The sequence below is a fragment of the Salmo salar genome, chromosome ssa16, assembly GCF_905237065.1.
Source record: "Salmo salar chromosome ssa16, Ssal_v3.1, whole genome shotgun sequence".
Taxonomy (NCBI): domain Eukaryota; kingdom Metazoa; phylum Chordata; class Actinopteri; order Salmoniformes; family Salmonidae; genus Salmo; species Salmo salar.
Window position 1 is genome coordinate 89,026,333 of NC_059457.1, and position 21,604 is coordinate 89,047,936.

General features: G+C 48.6%; 1 pseudogene; it reads right to left on the reverse strand.

Moving 5' to 3' along the window:
* Window positions 1–20,403: 20,403 nt before the first annotated feature.
* LOC123727773 (keratin-associated protein 5-1-like) overlaps window positions 20,404–21,604 on the reverse strand; it is a 29,362-nt pseudogene continuing 28,161 nt past the window's right edge.

Here is a 21,604-nt window from a genome sequence, read left to right on the forward strand (position 1 = left end):
GAGAGATAGTGTCTGTTGAAGGAGGGAACGCCGCCCAGCAGGGATGGAGAGATAGTGTCTGTTGAAGGAGGGAACGCCGCCCAGCAGGGATAGAGAGATAGTGTCTGTTGAATGAGGGAACGCCGCCCAGCAGGGATGGAGAGATAGTGTCTGTTGAATGAGGGAACGCCGCCCAGCAGGGATGGAGAGATAGTGTCTGTTGAAGGAGGGAACGCCGCCCAGCAGGGATGGAGAGATAGTGTCTGTTGAAGGAGGGTAAACCGCCCAGCAGGGATGGAGAGATAGTGTCTGTTGAAGGAGGGAACGCCGCCCAGCAGGGATGGAGAGATAGTGTCTGTTGAAGGAGGGAACGCCGCCCAGCAGGGATGGAGAGATAGTGTCTGTTGAAGGAGGGTACACCGCCCAGCAGGGATGGAGAGATAGTGTCTGTTGAATGAGGGAACGCCGCCCAGCAGGGATGGAGAGATAGTGTCTGTTGAAGGAGGGAACGCCGCCCAGCAGGGATGGAGAGATAGCGTCTGTTGAAGGAGGGAACGCCGCCCAGCAGGGATGGAGAGATAGTGTCTGTTGAAGGAGGGAACGCCGCCCAGCAGGGATAGAGAGATAGTGTCTGTTGAATGAGGGAACGCCGCCCAGCAGGGATGGAGAGATAGTGTCTGTTGAAGGAGGGTACGCCGCCCAGCAGGGATGGAGAGATAGTGTCTGTTGAAGGAGGGAACGCCGCCCAGCAGGGAGGGAGAGATAGTGTCTGTTGAAGGAGGGAACGCCGCCCAGCAGGGATGGAGAGATAGTGTCTGTTGAAGGAGGGAACGCCGCCCAGCAGGGATGGAGAGATAGTGTCTGTTGAAGGAGGGAACGCCGCCCAGCAGGGATGGAGAGATAGTGTCTGTTGAAGGAGGGTACACCGCCCAGCAGGGATGGAGAGGTAGTGTCTGTTGAAGGAGGGAACGCCGCCCAGCAAGGATGGAGAGATAGTGTCTGTTGAAGGAGGGAACGCCGCCCAGCAGGGATGGAGAGATAGTGTCTGTTGAAGGAGGGTACACCGCCCAGCAGGGATGGAGAGATAGTGTCTGTTGAATGAGGGAACGCCGCCCAGCAGGGATGGAGAGATAGTGTGTGTTGAAGGAGGGAACGCCGCCCAGCAGGGATGGAGAGATAGCGTCTGTTGAAGGAGGGAACGCCGCCCAGCAGGGATGGAGAGATAGTGTCTGTTGAAGGAGGGAACGCCGCCCAGCAGGGATGGAGAGATAGTGTCTGTTGAAGGAGGGAACGCCGCCCAGCAGGGATGGGGAGATAGTGTCTGTTGAAGGAGGGAACGCCGCCCAGCAGGGATGGGGAGATAGTGTCTGTTGAAGGAGGGAACGCCGCCCAGCAGGGATGGAGAGATAGTGTCTGTTGAAGGAGGGAACGCCGCCCAGCAGGGATGGAGAGATAGTGTCTGTTGAAGGAGGGAACGCCGCCCAGCAGGGATGGGGAGATAGTGTCTGTTGAAGGAGGGAACGCCGCCCAGCAGGGATGGAGAGATAGTGTCTGTTGAAGGAGGGAACGCCGCCCAGCAGGGATGGAGAGATAGTGTCTGTTGAAGGAGGGAACGCCGCCCAGCAGGGATGGAGAGATAGTGTCTGTTGAATGAGGGTACACCGCCCAGCAGGGATGGAGAGATAGTGTCTGTTGAAGGAGGGAACGCCACCCAGCAGGGATTGAGAGATAGTGTCTGTTGAATGAGGGTACACCGCCCAGCAGGGATGGAGAGATAGTGTCTGTTGAAGGAGGGAACGCCGCCCAGCAGGGATGGAGAGATAGTGTCTGTTGAAGGAGGGAACACCGCCCAGCAGGGATGGAGAGATAGTGTCTGTTGAAGGAGGGAACGCCGCCTAGCAGTGATGGAGAGATAGTGTCTGTTGAAGGAGGGAACGCCGCCCAGCAGGGATGGAGAGATAGTGTCTGTTGAATGAGGGAACGCCGCCCAGCAGGGATGGAGAGATAGTGTCTGTTGAATGAGGGTACGCCGCCCAGCAGGGATGGAGAGATAGTGTCTGTTGAAGGAGGGAACGCCGCCCAGCAGGGATGGAGAGATAGTGTCTGTTGAAGGAGGGAAAACCGCCCAGCAAGGATGGAGAGATAGTGTCTGTTGAAGTAGGGAACGCCGCCCAGCAGGGATGGAGAGATAGTGTCTGTTGAAGGAGGGTACACCGCCCAGCAGGGATGGAGAGATAGTGTCTGTTGAATGAGGGAACGCCGCCCAGCAGGGATGGAGAGATAGTGTCTGTTGAAGGAGGGAACGCCGCCCAGCAGGGATGGAGAGATAGTGTCTGTTGAAGGAGGGAACGCCGCCCAGCAGGGATGGAGAGATAGTGTCTGTTGAAGGAGGGAACGCCGCCCAGCAGGGATGGAGAGATAGTGTCTGTTGAAGGAGGGAACGCCGCCCAGCAGGGATGGGGAGATAGTGTCTGTTGAAGGAGGGAACGCCGCCCAGCAGGGATGGGGAGATAGTGTCTGTTGAAGGAGGGAACGCCGCCCAGCAGGGATGGAGAGATAGTGTCTGTTGAAGGAGGGAACGCCGCCCAGCAGGGATGGAGAGATAGTGTCTGTTGAAGGAGGGAACGCCGCCCAGCAGGGATGGAGAGATAGTGTCTGTTGAAGGAGGGAACGCCGCCCAGCAGGGATGGGGAGATAGTGTCTGTTGAAGGAGGGAACGCCGCCCAGCAGGGATGGAGAGATAGTGTCTGTTGAAGGAGGGAACGCCGCCCAGCAGGGATGGAGAGATAGTGTCTGTTGAATGAGGGTACACCGCCCAGCAGGGATGGAGAGATAGTGTCTGTTGAAGGAGGGAACGCCACCCAGCAGGGATGGAGAGATAGTGTCTGTTGAATGAGGGTACACCGCCCAGCAGGGATGGAGAGATAGTGTCTGTTGAAGGAGGGAACGCCGCCCAGCAGGGATGGAGAGATAGTGTCTGTTGAAGGAGGGAACGCCGCCCAGCAGGGATGGAGAGATAGTGTCTGTTGAAGGAGGGAACGCCGCCCAGCAGGGATGGAGAGATAGTGTCTGTTGAAGGAGGGAACGCCGCCCAGCAGGGATGGAGAGATAGTGTCTGTTGAAGTAGGGAACGCCGCCCAGCAGGGATGGAGAGATAGTGTCTGTTGAATGAGGGAACGCCGCCCAGCAGGGATGGAGAGATAGTGTCTGTTGAATGAGGGTACGCCGCCCAGCAGGGATGGAGAGATAGTGTCTGTTGAAGGAGGGAATGCCGCCCAGCAGGGATGGAGAGACAGTGTCTTTTGAAGGAGGGTACGCCACTCAGCAGGGATGGAGAGATAGTGTCTGTTGAAGGAGGGAACGCCGCCCAGCAGGGATGGAGAGATAGTGTCTGTTGAAGGAGGGAACGCCGCCCAGCAGGGATGGAGAGATAGTGTCTGTTGAATGAGGGAACGCCGCCCAGCAGGGATGGAGAGATAGTGTCTGTTGAAGGAGGGTACGCCGCCCAGCAGGGATGGAGAGATAGTGTCTGTTGAAGGAGGGAACGCCGCCCAGCAGGGATGGAGAGATAGTGTCTGTTGAATGAGGGTACGCCGCCCAGCAGGGATGGAGAGATAGTGTCTGTTGAAGGAGGGAACGCCGCCCAGCAGGGATGGAGAGATAGTGTCTGTTGAAGGAGGGAACGCCGCCCAGCAGGGATGGGGAGATAGTGTCTGTTGAAGGAGGGAACGCCGCCCAGCAGGGATGGGGAGATATTGTCTGTTGAAGGAGGGAACGCCGCCCAGCAGGGATGGAGAGATAGTGTCTGTTGAAGGAGGGAACGCCACCCAGCAGGGATAGAGAGATAGTGTCTGTTGAATGAGGGTACACCGCCCAGCAGGGATGGAGAGATAGTGTCTGTTGAAGGCGGGAACGCCGCCCAGCAGGGATGGAGAGATAGTGTCTGTTGAAGGAGGGAACACCGCCCAGCAGGGATGGAGAGATAGTGTCTGTTGAAGGAAGGAACGCCGCCTAGCAGGGATGGAGAGATAGTGTCTGTTGAATTAGGGAACGCCGCCCAGCAGGGATGGAGAGATAGTGTCTGTTGAATGAGGGAACGCCGCCCAGCAGGGATGGAGAGATAGTGTCTGTTGAATGAGGGTACGCCGCCAAGCAGGGATGGAGAGATAGTGTCTGTTGAAGGAGGGAATGCCGCCCAGCAGGGATGGAGAGACAGTGTCTGTTGAAGGAGGGTACGCCGCCCAGCAGGGATGGAGAGATAGTGTCTGTTGAAGGAGGGAACGCCGCCCAGCAGGGATGGAGAGATAGTGTCTGTTGAAGGAGGGAACGCCGCCCAGCAGGGATGGAGAGATAGTGTCTGTTGAATGAGGGAACGCCGCCCAGCAGGGATGGAGAGATAGTGTCTGTTGAATGAGGGTACGCCGCCCAGCAGGGATGGAGAGATAGTGTCTGTTGAAGTAGGGAACGCCGCCCAGCAGGGATGGAGAGATAGTGTCTGTTGAAGGAGGGTAAACCGCCCAGCAGGGATGGAGAGATAGTGTCTGTTGAAGGAGGGAACGCCGCCCAGCAGGGATGGAGAGATAGTGTCTGTTGAAGGAGGGAACGCCGCCCAGCAGGGATGGAGAGATAGTGTCTGTTGAAGGAGGGTACACCGCCCAGCAGGGATGGAGAGATAGTGTCTGTTGAATGAGGGAACGCCGCCCAGCAGGGATGGAGAGATAGTGTCTGTTGAAGGAGGGAACGCCGCCCAGCAGGGATGGAGAGATAGCGTCTGTTGAAGGAGGGAACGCCGCCCAGCAGGGATGGAGAGATAGTGTCTGTTGAAGGAGGGAACGCCGCCCAGCAGGGATCGAGAGATAGTGTCTGTTGAATGAGGGAACGCCGCCCAGCAGGGATGGAGAGATAGTGTCTGTTGAATGAGGGTACGCCGCCCAGCAGGGATGGAGAGATAGTGTCTGTTGAAGGAGGGAACGCCGCCCAGCATGGAGGGAGAGATAGTGTCTGTTGAAGGAGGGTACGCCGCCCAGCAGGGATGGAGAGATAGTGTCTGTTGAAGGAGGGAACGCCGCCCAGCAGGGATGGAGAGATAGTGTCTGTTGAAGTAGGGAACGCCGCCCAGCAGGGATGGAGAGATAGTGTCTGTTGAAGGAGGGTACACCGCCCAGCAGGGATGGAGAGGTAGTGTCTGTTGAAGGAGGGAACGCCGCCCAGCAAGGATGGAGAGATAGTGTCTGTTGAAGTAGGGAACGCCGCCCAGCAGGGATGGAGAGATAGTGTCTGTTGAAGGAGGGTACACCGCCCAGCAGGGATGGAGAGATAGTGTCTGTTGAATGAGGGAACGCCGCCCAGCAGGGATGGAGAGATAGTGTCTGTTGAAGGAGGGAACGCCGCCCAGCAGGGATGGAGAGATAGCGTCTGTTGAAGGAGGGAACGCCGCCCAGCAGGGATGGAGAGATAGTGTCTGTTGAAGGAGGGAATGCCGCCCAGCAGGGATGGAGAGATAGTGTCTGTTGAAGGAGGGAACGCCGCCCAGCAGGGATGGGGAGATAGTGTCTGTTGAAGGAGGGAACGCCGCCCAGCAGGGATGGGGAGATAGTGTCTGTTGAAGGAGGGAACGCCGCCCAGCAGGGATGGAGAGATAGTGTCTGTTGAAGGAGGGAACGCCGCCCAGCAGGGATGGAGAGATAGTGTCTGTTGAAGGAGGGAACGCCGCCCAGCAGGGATGGAGAGATAGTGTCTGTTGAAGGAGGGAACGCCGCCCAGCAGGGATGGGGAGATAGTGTCTGTTGAAGGAGGGAACGCCGCCCAGCAGGGATGGAGAGATAGTGTCTGTTGAAGGAGGGAACGCCGCCCAGCAGGGATGGAGAGATAGTGTCTGTTGAATGAGGGTACACCGCCCAGCAGGGATGGAGAGATAGTGTCTGTTGAAGGAGGGAACGCCGCCCAGCAGGGATGGAGAGATAGTGTCTGTTGAATGAGGGTACACCGCCCAGCAGGGATGGAGAGATAGTGTCTGTTGAAGGAGGGAACGCCGCCCAGCAGGGATGGAGAGATAGTGTCTGTTGAAGGAGGGAACACCGCCCAGCAGGGATGGAGAGATAGTGTCTGTTGAAGGAGGGAACGCCGCCTAGCAGTGATGGAGAGATAGTGTCTGTTGAAGGAGGGAACGCCGCCCAGCAGGGATGGAGATATAGTGTCTGTTGAATGAGGGAACGCCGCCCAGCAGGGATGGAGAGATAGTGTCTGTTGAAGGAGGGTACGCCGCCCAGCAGGGATGGAGAGATAGTGTCTGTTGAAGGAGGGAACGCCGCCCAGCAGGGATGGAGAGATAGTGTCTGTTGAAGGAGGGAAACCGCCCAGCAAGGATGGAGAGATAGTGTCTGTTGAAGGAGGGAACGCCGCCCAGCAGGGATGGAGAGATAGTGTCTGTTGAAGGAGGGTACACCGCCCAGCAGGGATGGAGAGATAGTGTCTGTTGAATGAGGGAACGCCGCCCAGCAGGGATGGAGAGATAGTGTCTGTTGAAGGAGGGAACGCCGCCCAGCAGGGATGGAGAGATAGTGTCTGTTGAAGGAGGGAACGCCGCCCAGCAGGGATGGAGAGATAGTGTCTGTTGAAGGAGGGAACGCCGCCCAGCAGGGATGGAGAGATAGTGTCTGTTGAAGGAGGGAACGCCGCCCAGCAGGGATGGAGAGATAGTGTCTGTTGAAGGAGGGAACGCCGCCCAGCAGGGATGGGGAGATAGTGTCTGTTGAAGGAGGGAACGCCGCCCAGCAGGGATGGAGAGATAGTGTCTGTTGAAGGAGGGAACGCCGCCCAGCAGGGATGGAGAGATAGTGTCTGTTGAAGGAGGGAACGCCGCCCAGCAGGGATGGGGAGATAGTGTCTGTTGAAGGAGGGAACGCCGCCCAGCAGGGATGGGGAGATAGTGTCTGTTGAAGGAGGGAACGCCGCCCAGCAGGGATGGAGAGATAGTGTCTGTTGAAGGAGGGAACGCCGCCCAGCAGGGATGGAGAGATAGTGTCTGTTGAATGAGGGTACACCGCCCAGCAGGGATGGAGAGATAGTGTCTGTTGAAGGAGGGAACGCCACCCAGCAGGGATTGAGAGATAGTGTCTGTTGAATGAGGGTACACCGCCCAGCAGGGATGGAGAGATAGTGTCTGTTGAAGGAGGGAACGCCGCCCAGCAGGGATGGAGAGATAGTGTCTGTTGAAGGAGGGAACGCCGCCCAGCAGGGATGGAGAGATAGTGTCTGTTGAAGGAGGGAACGCCGCCCAGCAGGGATGGAGATATAGTGTCTGTTGAATGAGGGAACGCCGCCCAGCAGGGATGGAGAGATAGTGTCTGTTGAATGAGGGTACGCCGCCCAGCAGGGATGGAGAGATAGTGTCTGTTGAAGGAGGGAACGCCGCCCAGCAGGGATGGAGAGATAGTGTCTTTTCAATGAGGGTACGCCGCCCAGCAGGGATGGAGAGATAGTGTCTGTTGAAGGAGGGAACGCCGCCCAGCAGGGATGGAGAGATAGTGTCTGTTGAAGGAGGGAACGCCGCCCAGCAGGGATGGAGAGATAGTGTCTGTTTAATGAGGGAACGCCGCCCAGCAGGGATGGAGAGATAGTGTCTGTTGAATGAGGGTACGCCGCCCAGCAGGGATGGAGAGATAGTGTCTGTTGAAGGAGGGAACGCCGCCCAGCAGGGATGGAGAGATAGTGTCTGTTGAATGAGGGTACGCCGCCCAGCAGGGATGGAGAGATAGTGTCTGTTGAAGGAGGGAACGCCGCCCAGCAGGGATGGAGAGATAGTGTCTGTTGAAGTAGGGAACGCCGCCCAGCAGGGATGGAGAGATAGTGTCTGTTGAAGGAGGGTACACCGCCCAGCAGGGATGGAGAGATAGTGTCTGTTGAATGAGGGAACGCCGCCCAGCAGGGATGGAGAGATAGTGTCTGTTGAAGGAGGGAACGCACGCCCAGCAGGGATGGAGAGATAGCGTCTGTTGAAGGAGGGAACGCCGCCCAGCAGGGATGGAGAGATAGTGTCTGTTGAAGGAGGGAACACCGCCCAGCAGGGATGGAGAGATAGTGTCTGTTGAAGGAGGGAACACCGCCCAGCAGGGATGGGGAGATAGTGTCTGTTGAAGGAGGGAACGCCGCCCAGCAGGGATGGAGAGATAGTGTCTGTTGAAGGAGGGAACGCCGCCCAGCAGGGATGGAGAGATAGTGTCTGTTGAAGGAGGGAACGCCGCCCAGCAGGGGTGGAGAGATAGTGTCTGTTGAAGGAGGGAACGCCGCCCAGCAGGGATGGGGAGATAGTGTCTGTTGAAGGAGGGAACGCCGCCCAGCAGGGATGGGGAGATAGTGTCTTTTGAAGGAGGGAACGCCGCCCAGCAGGGATGGAGAGATAGTGTCTGTTGAAGGAGGGAACGCCGCCCAGCAGGGATGGAGAGATAGTGTCTGTTGACTGAGGGTACACCGCCCAGCAGGGATGGAGAGATAGTGTCTGTTGAAGGAGGGTACGCCGCCCAGCAGGGATGGAGAGATAGTGTCTGTTGACTGAGGGTACACCGCCCAGCAGGGATGGAGAGATAGTGTCTGTTGAAGGAGGGAACGCCTGTGAGAGCAAAATTGCAAGATTATGTTCTAATACTTTTATTGCATCAAACGGTTGTTTTATTACAACAGAATAAGGGGTTGTTAGAACGCTCGTCTGTGTGTGTTCTACTGAGGATGGACCTCTGGGAGATTTACCATGTCTTTGGGTGATACCGCATTGCAGAGCATGAGTTAATGTTTCTGTTAATGTTTCTGGTATCAGGGGGGGGGCAGACCACTGGTCTCCATACAATGAAAACTGTTTTTACAGCAGATACTGTCTCGTGTGAATTATATGGAGAGATAGTGTCTGTTGAAGGAGGGAACTCTACAGACAATGTAATGATGTAATGGGTCCTACAGACACTATAGAGACACGGTGTGATGATGTCATGGGTCCTACAGACACTATAGAGACATGGTGTGATGATGTCATGGGTCCTACAGACACTATAGAGACATGGTGTGATGATGTCATGGGTCCTACAGACACTATAGAGACATGGTGTGATGATGTCATGGGTCCTACAGACACTATAGAGACATGGTGTGATGATGTCATGGGTCCTACAGACACTATAGAGACATGGTGTGATGATGTCATGTTTACTACAGACACTATAGAGACATGGTGTGATGATGTCATGGGTCCTACAGACACTATAGAGACACGGTGTGATGATGTCATGGGTCCTACAGACACTATAGAGACACGGTGTGATGATGTCATGGGTCCTACAGACACTATAGAGACACGGTGTGATGATGTCATGGGTCCTACAGACACTATAGAGACACGGTGTGATGATGTCATGGGTCCTACAGACACTATAGAGACACGGTGTGATGATGTCATGGGTCCTACAGACACTATAGAGACACGGTGTGATGATGTCATGGGTCCTACAGACACTATAGAGACACGGTGTGATGATGTCATGGGTCCTACAGACACTATAGAGACACGGTGTGATGATGTCATGGGTCCTACAGACACTATAGAGACACGGTGTGATGATGTCATGGGTCCTACAGACACTATAGAGACACGGTGTGATGATGTCATGGGTCCTACAGACACTATAGAGACACGGTGTGATGATGTCATGGGTCCTACAGACACTATAGAGACATGGTATGTGGTTTACCACCACTGATAGATCTATTGTATGGATGCATCCCGAATGACTCCGGGCTCTGTACTAAACTATTGCCCTATATTGGGAATAGGGTGGCATTTGGGACACAGGTATATTTAGCGTCAATGCTAAAGCATAATGGGATGCCTATGGTGAGAAGATTAGCTTTAAAGCTACAGCTGCCTATCTATTCAGACTACTGCCAGGTTGACATACAGTTTCCCACAGGCTGAACATGAATAATATGAACTGCATAGGTCCAGAATGGCAACTCCTCATAGTTAGCGGTTAGCATTGATGCTAATGCATAATGGGATGTCTATGGTGAGAAGATTAGCTGTAAGACTACAGTTGCCTATCCGTTCAGACTATTGCTATCCCACAGGCTAAACATTAATAGTAACTACATGAGTCCAGAAAGGCAACACCTCGAGGCTAATGCTAATAATTCATGGATGGTTTCAGGGGTATTGACAATATCAGTCTTTTCATCGTTATTGCATCATTATTTACCAGTCTCCAGACCACAGGGCTAACAGCTATGGGTAGTGTCCCAAAATGGCACCCCCTTTCCCTATATATAGTGCACTACTTTTGACCAGAACCAATGCCATTTGAGACGCAACCATGGTATTTACATGTGGAGTTATGTATCGTAGAAAATAGACGGGCTAATGCTATACAGTAACGTAAGGATGGATTCATGGCTACTGACAATATCCTTAGAGTCTTTATATTATGTTACGACATTTCTGTTCAGCCAGTATTGAGTCCCAAATAGCACCCTATTCCCTATATAGTGCACTACTTTTAACCAGGGCCTTATGTCAAAAGTAGTGCACTACTATACGGGTAGTAGGGTGGCATTTACCATGGTGTAGACTTAGCAGAGAGGTTCTTGGGAAATCGGAGCTAGATCGAAATCAACCTCTGTATAATTCACATCCACAATATCAAGACAAGGTCAATTATCTCTCGTTGTCAATACCTACCATCTATATTGCATCGCCTCATTTTAATTTCATAACCAAATACTTATATTCTCTCTCTTTTTTTATGAAACCATCAGAATAATATGGTTCTGGGGGCTATCAATTACACACACACACACACACACACACACACACACACACACACACACACACACACACACACACACACACACACACACACACACACACACACACACACACACACACACACACACACAGAGAGAGAGAATTTTCTCCTCATCCTTTACCTTCATTATACTGACTGATGCAATGTCTTCCTCCTTGTCTTGAAGGCAAGTCATTTAACCTCTCTGTCTTTATACCAGAGTCAAGAATCTTTGACAAAGAACATTCTCTCTTTCTCTCAAAGACACACACCCACACATACACACACACACACACACACACACACACACACACACACACACACACACACACATTCACACTGTGGAAACGCCTCTTCCTGGACCAGCCAGAGAAGTCAATGTTGTACAGAAGTGGTTGAAAAGAATGTTATTGAGAGCGCTCTTCAAGTCTTTATTTTTATTTTTATTTTATTTCACCTTTATTTAACCAGGTAGGCAAGTTGAGAACAAGTTCTCATTTACAATTGCGACCTGGCCAAGATAAAGCAAAGCAGTTCGACAACATACAAAAACACAGAGTTACACATGGAGTAAAACAACATACAATCAATGATGCAGTAGAAGAAAAAAAATAATAAAAAAAAAAAATAAGACTATATACAATGTGAGCAAATGATGTGAGATAAGGGAGGTAAAGGCATGGTGGCAAAGTAAATAAAGTATAGCAAGAAAAACACTGGAATGGTAGATTTGTAGTTTGAAGAAAGTTCAAAGATAAAATATAAATAATATGGTGCAAAGGAGCAAAATAAATAAAATAAATAAATACAGTAGGGGAAGAGGTAGTAGTTTGGGCTAAATTATAGATGGGCTATGTACAGGTGCAGTGATCTGTGAGCTGCTCTGACAGCTGGTGCTTAAAGCTAGTGAGGGAGATAAGTGTTTCCAGTTTCAGAGATTTTTGTAGTTCGTTCCAGTCATTGGCAGCAGAGAACTGGAAGGAGAGACGACCAAAGGAGGAGTTGGCTTTAGGGGTGACCAGAGAGATATACCTGCTGGAGCGCGTGCTACAGGTGGGTGCTGCTATGGTGACCAGTGAGCGGAGATAAGGGGGGACTTTACCTAGCAGGGTCTTGTAGATGACCTGGAGCCAATGTGTTTGGCGACGATTATGAAGCGAAGGCCAGCCAACGAGTGCGTACAGGTCGCAGTGGTGGGTAGTATATGGGGCTTTGGTGACAAAACGGATGGCACTGTGATAGACTGCATCCAGCTTGTTGAGTAGGGTATTGGAAGCTATTTTGTAAATGACATCGCCGAAGTCGAGGATTGGTAGGATGGTCAGTTTTACGAGGGTATGTTTGGCAGCATGAGTGAAGGATGCTTTGTTGCGAAATAGGAAGCCAATTCGAGATTTCACTTTGGATTGGAGATGATTGATGTGAGTCTGGAAGGAGAGTTTACAGTCTAACCAGACACCTAGGTATTTGTAGTTGTCCACAAATTCTAAGTTAGAACCGTCCAGAGAAGTGATGCTGGACAGGCGGGCAGGTGCAGGCAGCGATCGGTTGAAGAGCATGCATTTAGTTTTACTTGTGTTTAGGAGCAGTTGGAGACCACGGAAGGAGAGTTGAATGGCATTGAAGCTCGTCTGGAGGGTTGTTAACACAGTGTCCAAAGAAGGGCCAGAAGTGTACAGAATGGTGTCGTCTGCGTAGAGGTGGATCAGAGATTCACCAGCAGCAAGAGCGACATCATTTATGTATACAGAGAAAAGAGTTGGCCCAAGAATTGAACCCTGTGGTACCCCCATAGAGACTGCCAGAGGTCCAGACAGGAGGCCCTCCGATTTGACACACTGAACTCTGTCAGAGAAGTAGTTGGTGAACCAGGCGACGCAATCGTTTGAGAAACCAAGGCTACTGAGTCTGCCGATGAGGATGTGGTGATTAACAGAGTCAAAAGCTTTGGCCAGGTCAATGAATACGGCAGCACAGTATTGTTTCTTATCGATGGCGGTTACGATGTCGTTTAGGACCTTGAGCGTGGCTGAGGTGCACCCATGACCAGCTCTGAAACCAGATTGCATAGCGGAGAGGGTGCGGTGGGATTCGAAATGGTCGGTAATCTGTTTGTTGACTTGGCTTTCGAAGACCTTAGAAAGGCAGGGTAGGATGGATATAGGTCTGTAGCAATTAGGGTCAAGAGTGTCACCTCCTTTGAAGAGGGGGATGACAGCAGCTGCTTTCCAATCTATGGGAATCTCAGACGACACGAAAGAGAGGTTGAACAGGCTAGTAATAGGGGTTGCAATAATTTCGGCAGATAATTTTAGAAAGAAAGGGTCCAGATTGTCAAGCCCAGCTGATTTGTAGGGGTCCAGATTTTGCAGCTCTTTCAGAACATCAGCTGAATGGATTTGGGAGAAGGAGAAATGGGGGAGGCTTGGGCGAGTAGCTGTGGGGGGTGCAGTGCTGTTGAATGCAGTAGGGGTAGTTAGGTGGAAAGCATGGCCAGCCGTAGAAAAATGCTTATTGAAATTCTCAATTATAGTGGGCTTATCGGTGGTGACAGAGTTTCCTATCCTCAGTGCAGTGGGCAGTTGGGAGGAGGTGTTCTTATTCTCCATGGACTTTACAATGTCCCAGAACTTTTTAGAGTTGGAGTTGCACGAAGCGAATTTCTGTTTGAAAAAGCTAGCCTTGGCGTTTCTAACTGCCTGTGTGTATTGGTTTCTAACTTCCCTAAAAAGTTGCATATCGCGGGGGCAGTTCGATGCTAATGCAGAACGCCACAGGATATTTTTGTGTTGGTTAAGGGCAGTCAGGTCTGGGGAGAACCAAGGGCTATATCTGTTCCTGGTTCTAAATTTCTTGAAAGGGGCATGCTTATTTAAGATGGAGAGGAAGGCATTTAAAAAAATAACCAGGCATCCTCTACTGACGGGATGAGGTCAATATCCTTCCAGGATACCAGGGCCAGGTCGATTAGAAAGGCTTGCTCGTTGAAATGTTTCAGGGAGCGTTTGACAGTGATGAGTGGAGGTCGTTTGACCGCTGACGCATTACGGGTGCAGGCAATGAGGCAGTGATCGCTGAGATCTTGGTTGAAAACAGCAGAAGTGTATTTAGAGGGCACGTTGGTTAGGATGATATCTATGAGGGTGCCAGTGTTTGCGGCTTTGGGGTTGTACCTGGTGGGTTCATTAATAATTTGTGTGAGATTGAGGGCATCAAGCTTGGATTGTAGGATTGCTGGGGTGTTAAGCATGTCCCAGTTTAGGTCACCTAGTAGCACGAGCTCTGAAGATAGATGGGGGGCAATCAGTTCACATATGGTGTCCAGAGCACAACTAGGGGCCGAGGGGGGTCTATAGCAGGCGGCAACGGTGAGAGACTTGTTTTTGGAGAGGTGGATTTTTAAAAGTAGAAGTTCAAATTGTTTGGGTACAGACCTGGATAGCAGGACAGAACTCTGCAGGCTATCTCTGCAGTAGATTGCAACACCGCCCCCTTTGGTCGTTCTGTCTTGTCTGAAAACGTTGTAGTTAGGGATGAAGATTTCAGAGTTTTTGGTGGACTTCCTAAGCCAAGATTCAGACACAGCTAGGACATCCGGGTTGGCGGAGTGTGCTAAAGCAGTGAATAAAACAAACTTAGGGAGGAGGCTTCTAATGTTAACATGCACGAAATCTGCTATTGTGTTGCTCTAATAACAGTTTCTATACAGTCTCCGTGTCACTGTAAGAATGAGAAGCACCAGTGTGTTATTTCACTGTATTTGTCTTCTAGGAGATTCTGAGTAGAGTTGTGATGACATTGCTGGTGTGGGCATACTGAGTTTTAGTACTCTATTGTGTAAATATGTGTTGATGTGATGATGTGTGATGATGTGTGATGATGTGTGTTGATGTGATGATGTGTGATGATGATGTGTGATGATGTGTGTTGATGTGATGATGTGTGATGATGTGTGATGATGTGTGATGATGTGATGATGTGTGATGATGTATTGATGATGTGATGATGTGTGTTGATATGTGATGATGTATTGATGATGTGTGATGATGTGTGATGATGTGTGATGATGTGTGATGATGTGATGCTGTGTGATGATGATGTGTGATGTGTGTTGATGTGATGATGTGTGATGATGATGTGTGATGATGTGTGATGATGTGATGATGTGTGATGATGTGTGTTGATGTGATGATGTGATGATGTGTGATGATGTGTGATGTGATGATGTGTGATGATGTGTAATGATGTATTGATGATGTGTTGATGTGATGATGTGATGATGTGTGATGATGTATTGATGATGTGTGATGATGTGTGATGATGTGATGATGTGATGATGATGTATTGATGATGTGATGATATGTGTTGATGTGTGTTGATGTGATGATGTATTGATGATGTGTGATGATGTGTGATGATGTGATGATGTATTGATGATGTGTGATGATGTGTGATGATGTGATGATGATGTGTGATGATGTGATGATGTGTGATGATGATGTGTGATGTGTGATGATGTGTGATGATGATGTGTGATGATGTGTGATGATGTGATGATGTGTGATGATGTGTGTTGATGTGATGATGTGTGATGTGATGATGTGTGATGATGTGTGATGATGTATTGATGATGTGTTGATGTGATGATGTGATGATGTGTGTTGATGTGATGATGTGATGATGTGATGATGTGTGATGATGTATTGATGATGTGATGATGTGTGTTGATGTGTGTTGATTTGATGATGTATTGATGATGTGTGATGATGTGTAATGATGGGTGATGATGTGATGATGATGTGATGATGTATTGATGATGTGTGATGATGTGTGATGATGTGATGATGATGTGTGATGATGTGTGTTGATGTGATGATGTGATGATGTGTGATGATGTGATGATGATGTGATGATGATGTGATGATGTATTGATGATGTGTGATGATGTGTGATGATGTGATGATGTGATGATGTATTGATGATGTGTGATGATGTGTGATGATGTGATGATGTGTGATGATGTATTGATGATGTGTGATGATGTGTGATGATGTGTGATGATGATGTGTGATGATGTGTGATGATGTGTGATGATGTATTGACGATGTGTTGATGTGATGATGTGATGATGTGTGTTGATGTGATGATGTGATGATGTATTGATGATGTCTGATGATGTGTGATGATGTGATGATGTGTGATGATGTGTGATGATGTATTGATGATGTGTGAGGATGTGTGATGATGATGTGTGATGATGTGTGATGATGTGTGATGATTTGTGATGATGTATTGATGATGTGTTGACATATTGATGATGTGTATTACCTTACAGTCATACATATATCTCACGTTAATGACAAATGCATCGGTGTGTGTGCGTGTGTGTGTGTGTGTGTGTGTGTGTGTGTGTGTGTGTGTGTGTGTGTGTGTGTGTGTGTGTGTGTGTGTGCTGGGGAGGAGTGAAGGTTTTTGGTGGGCTTCACACCTACACACCTACGGTGCCTTCGGAAAGTATTCAGACCCTTTGACTTTTTCCACATTTTGTTACATTACAGCCTTATTCTAAAATTGATTAAATTGTTTTTTTCCCTCATCAATCTACACACAATACCCCATAATGACATCACAATACCCCATAATGACATCACAATACCCCATAATGACATCACAATACCCCATAATGACAAAGCAAAAACAAGTTTGTAGAAATGTTTGATAATTAAAATGTTATTTTAATCTGAAATTACACATTCACAAGTATTTCAAACCTTTAGTCAATAGTTTGTTGAAGCGCCTTTGGCAGTGATTACAGCCTTGTGTCTTCTTGGGTATGACGCTAAGGCTTCCACTTCTAGATCTGGGCTTTGCGATGAATCACAGACATACATTTTGCATATACAATTGAGTCATTTATCAAACACTCTTATCCAAAGAGACTTACAGTTACTGTATTTATATTCAGATAGCTAGGTGGGACAACCACATGTCACAGTCATAGTGGGTACATTTTGCCTTAGTAAAGAAGTTATCAGGAAAGGCAGAGATAGTGGGAAAAGACAAATGCTAGAGTGGGTTTTGTTTTACGCCCTGAACACACACACGTTTCCTCCCCTAGAGCACGTGGAAGGTCAATCAGACAACAAACACACTTAATAATTCAGCATTTGTGTGCAAGGCGTAGTTTCCCTTTCTGTCTCTCTGGCTTCAGGTCTCTTCGGCCTCTCTCTCTCTCAATTTAATTCAATTCAAAGGGCATTATTGGAAACATATATTTACAATGCCTAACCAAGTGAAATAGATAATGAACAAAAGTGAAATAAACAATCAAAGCTGAACAATAAACATTACACTCACAAATGCATCAGAGAGACAGAGACAGTTCAAATGTCATATTATGTCTATATACAGTGTTGTAATGATGTGTAAATAGTTAAAGTACAAAAGGGTGATGGGTTTGGATTTCTTGACTTATGAAATCACGAAATGTACTTATTCATGTCACTGAGGGAGAGAGGGTAATGTATAAAGTTTACATTCTGTCAGAATATGTTATTGTTAGCCATCAGGGATCCTGAGGGAGGGATCCTCTGGGAGAAGAGACACAGTCTGGTACCCGTCACCATGACCGCCGGGAGTTGGGGAGGAGTGAGCACTTTGGGGTGAGAGGTCAGGTCAGATGAATTGAGGAAGAACAGATATCACTAAGGTTGTGTCTAGCAACAGAGATGCATTGGCTGTTCAGATGGGTAGGAGGAGACTCAGCACAGGAGAAAGGGTTAAATATCAGTGCATGTGTGACTATATCGGTTCAGCTGTTCGATGCTTTGGGATGAATAAACTTGGTTTAAACTTTCATAGTGTCGAGTTCTTACTCTGATAGTTAGAATCTAACAAGGGAAAATAAATAAACATAAATATGGGTTGTATTTACAATTGTGTTGATCTTAACTGGTTGACCTTTTCTTGTGGCAACAGATCACAAACATTTCTGCTGTGATGGAACACTGTGGTGTTTCACCCAGTAGATATGGGAGTTTATCAACATTGGATTTGATTTTAAATTCTTTCTGGGTCTGTGTAATCTGAGGGAAATATAAGTCTATAATATGGTCATACCTTTGGCAGGAGGTTAGGAAGTGCAGCTCAGTTTCCACCTCATTTTGTGGGCAGTGTTGCACATAGCCTGTCTTCTCTCTCTAGAGAGAGCCAGTTCTGCCTACGGCTGCCTTTCTCAATTGTAAGGCCATGCTCACTGAGTCTGTACATAGTTGAAGCTTTCCTTAAGTTTGGGTCAGTCACAGTGGTCAAGTATTCTGCTTCTGTGTACTCTCTGTTTAGGGCCAAATAGCATTCTAGTCTGCTCTGTTTTTTTGTTAATTCTTTCCAATGTGTCAAGTAATTATCTTTTTGTTTTCTCATTATTTCATTGGGTCTAATCGTGTTGCCTAATTGTGTTGATGGTACTGTCCTGGGGCTCTATGTGGGGTCTGTTTGGGCTTGTGAACAGAGTCTCAGGACCAGCTTTTGTGAGTTCTTGGTTGGTGAGCAGACCCCAGACCTCACAACCATAAAGGGCAATGGGTTCTATAATTAATTCAAGTATTTTTAGCCAGATCCTAATTGGTCATCAAATAATGTTCCTTTTGATGGCGTAGAAGGCCCTTCTTGCCTTGTCTCTCAGCTCGTTCACAGCTTTGTGGAAGTTACCTGTGGCGGTGATGTTTAGGTCGAGGTATGTATAGTTTTTTTGTGTGCTCTAGAGCAGTGTTTCCCAAACTCAGTCCTCTGGACCACAAGGGGTTATTGTTTTGTTTTTTGCCCAAGAACTACACAGCTGATTTAAATGATCAAAGCTGGATGATTAGTTGATTATTTGAATCAGCGGTGTAGTGCTAGAGCAGAAACCAAAACGTGCACCCAGGTGTTTGTGTTTGGGGAACACTGCCCAAGGGCAACGGTGTCTAGATGGAATTTGTATTTGTGGTCCTGGGACCTGGACCTTTTTCTTCAAACACCATTATTTGTGTGTCTTACTGAGATTTACTGTCAGGGTCCCAGGTCTGTCAGGGTCCCAGGTCTGTCAGTGTCCCAGGTATGAGAGAATCTGTGCAGAAGGTCTATGTGCTGCTGTAGGTCCTCCTTGGTTGAGGACAGAAGCACCAGATCATCAGCAAACAGTAGACATTTGACTTCAGAGTCTAGTAGGGTGAGGCCGGGTGCTGCAGACTGTTCTAGAGCCCTCGCCAAGTTGTTGATATATATATGTTGAAGAGGGTGGGGCTTAAGCTGCATCCCTGACTCACCCCACTGTCCTGTGGAAGAAATCTGTGTTTATTTTACAATTTTAACTGCACACTTGTTGTTTGTGTACATGGATTTTATAATGTTGTAAGTTTTTCTCCCAACACCGCTTTCCATCAATTTGTATAGCAGACCCTCGTACCAAATTGAGTCAAACACTTTGTTAAAATCAAAAAAGCATGAGAAGACTTTGCCTTTGTTTCGGTTTGTTTCTTTGTCAATTAGGGTGTGCAGGGTGAATACATGGTCTGTTGTACGGTAATTTGGTAAAAAGCCAATATGATATTTGCTCAGTACATTGTTCTCACTGAGGAAATGTACGAGTCTGCTGTTAATGATATACGCAGAGGATTTTCCCAAAGTTGCTGTTGACGCATATCCCCCGGTAGTTAATGGGGTCAAATTTGTCTCCACTTTTGTGGATTGGGCTGATCAGTCCTTGGTTCCAAATACTGGGGAATATGCCAGAGCTGAGGATGATGTTAAAGAGTTCACGTATATCCAATTGGAATTTGTGGTCTGTATATTTTATTATTTCATTCAGGATACCATCAACACCACAGGCCTTTTGGTTTGGAGGGTTTGTATTTTGTGCTGTAGTTCATTCAAGGTAATTGGAGAATCCAGTGGGTTCTGGTAGTCTTTAATAGTTGATTCTAAGATTTGTATTTGATCATGTATATGTTTTTTCTGTTTATTCTTAGGTATCGGGCCAAATAGATTGGAAAGTGGTTTAACCAGACATCTCCATTTTGGATAGATATCTCTTCATGTTGTTGTTTGGATAGGTTTCTCAATTTATTTCTAAGGTGTTTGCATTCTTCATCAAACCATTTGTCATTGTTATTAATTTTGTTAGGTTGTCTGCTTGGAATTTTTAGATTTGATAAGGAAGCTGAAAGGTCAAATATACTGTTAAGAATTTCTATTGCCAAGTTTTTTTGTTCAGGGAGTTGTCTTAAAGGGATTGAATTTGTGGTGTGTGTGTGTGTGTGTGTGTGTGTGTGTGTGTGTGTGTGTGTGTGTGTGTGTGTGTGTGTGTGTGTGTGTGTGTGTGTGTGTGTGTGTGTGTACAAAAGGAAAGGCCTACACATGGTTCAGGTTTTGACAAAACAAGTCCATTTTCCATTAACAATAGTGAAGGATAGGGAATGAGTTTGTTTCAGGGACAAGTGGTGAATATCAAGCTGGACGAGGATATTGAATTTCTGACGATCTGATGTTGCCATGCATCAGTTGTAAAGTGGCTGAAAACAGACACACACACACACACACACACACACACACACACACACACACACACACACACACACACACACACACACACACACACACACACACACACACACACACACACACACACACACACACACACACACACACACACACACACACACACACACACACACACACACACACACACACACACACACACACACACACACACACACACACACACACACAGTGTCTGAAGACTCAATCAGATGAGGAAAGGAGGCTCTGCATGGAAGAAGGACAGAGACGTTCATCCACAGAGATGTCTTCCATTGTAGGGTCAAAGTAATAATGTGTAACACGGGCTTAGGACAAAGTCACAGTGTCTCTAATCAGGTTTATCTCCTCAAATTGGGGTGCGTCTTCTCACCAAATAAGTCATATCTTTGTGGCGAGCTTCAGTCCTGGAGTTCTACTCTGAATCTAATTCTACCTTGTGAATCCAGACTACCCAGTGACCAGTCCAGCTGGACATTGCGGGGCATCAAAATCACAACCCCCTCACCCCTTGAGCCCTACTCCCTCTGCTTTCATACTACTCTTAGCAGAGCTAACAGCCTCCTGGGCTAAGATAATACACTGCCCTTAGCAGAGCTAACAGCCTCCTGGGCTAAGATAATACACTGCCCTTAGCAGAGCTAACAGCCTCCTGGGCTAAGATAATACACTGCCCTTAGCAGAGCTAACAGCCTCCTGGGCTAAGATAATACACTGCCCTTAGCAGAGCTAACAGCCTCCTGGGCTAAGATAATACACTGCCCTTAGCAGAGCTAACAGCCTCCTGGGCTAAGATAAAACACTGCCCTTAGCAGAGCTAACAGCCTCCTGGGCTAAGATAATACACTGCCCTTAGCAGAGCTAACAGCCTCCTGGGCTAAGATAATACACTGCCCTTAGCAGAGCTAACAGCCTCCTGGGCTAAGATAATACACTGCCCTTAGCAGAGCTAACAGTCTCCTGGGCTAAGATAATACACTGCCCTTAGCAGAGCTAACAGCCTCCTGGGCTAAGATAATACACTGCCCTTAGCAGAGCTAACAGCCTCCTGGGCTAAGATAAAACACTGCCCTTAGCAGAGCTAACAGCCTCCTGGGCTAAGATAATACACTGCCCTTAGCAGAGCTAACAGCCTCCTGGGCTAAGATAATACACTGCCCTTAGCAGAGCTAACAGCCTCCTGGGCTAAGATAATACACTGCCCTTAGCAGAGCTAACAGCCT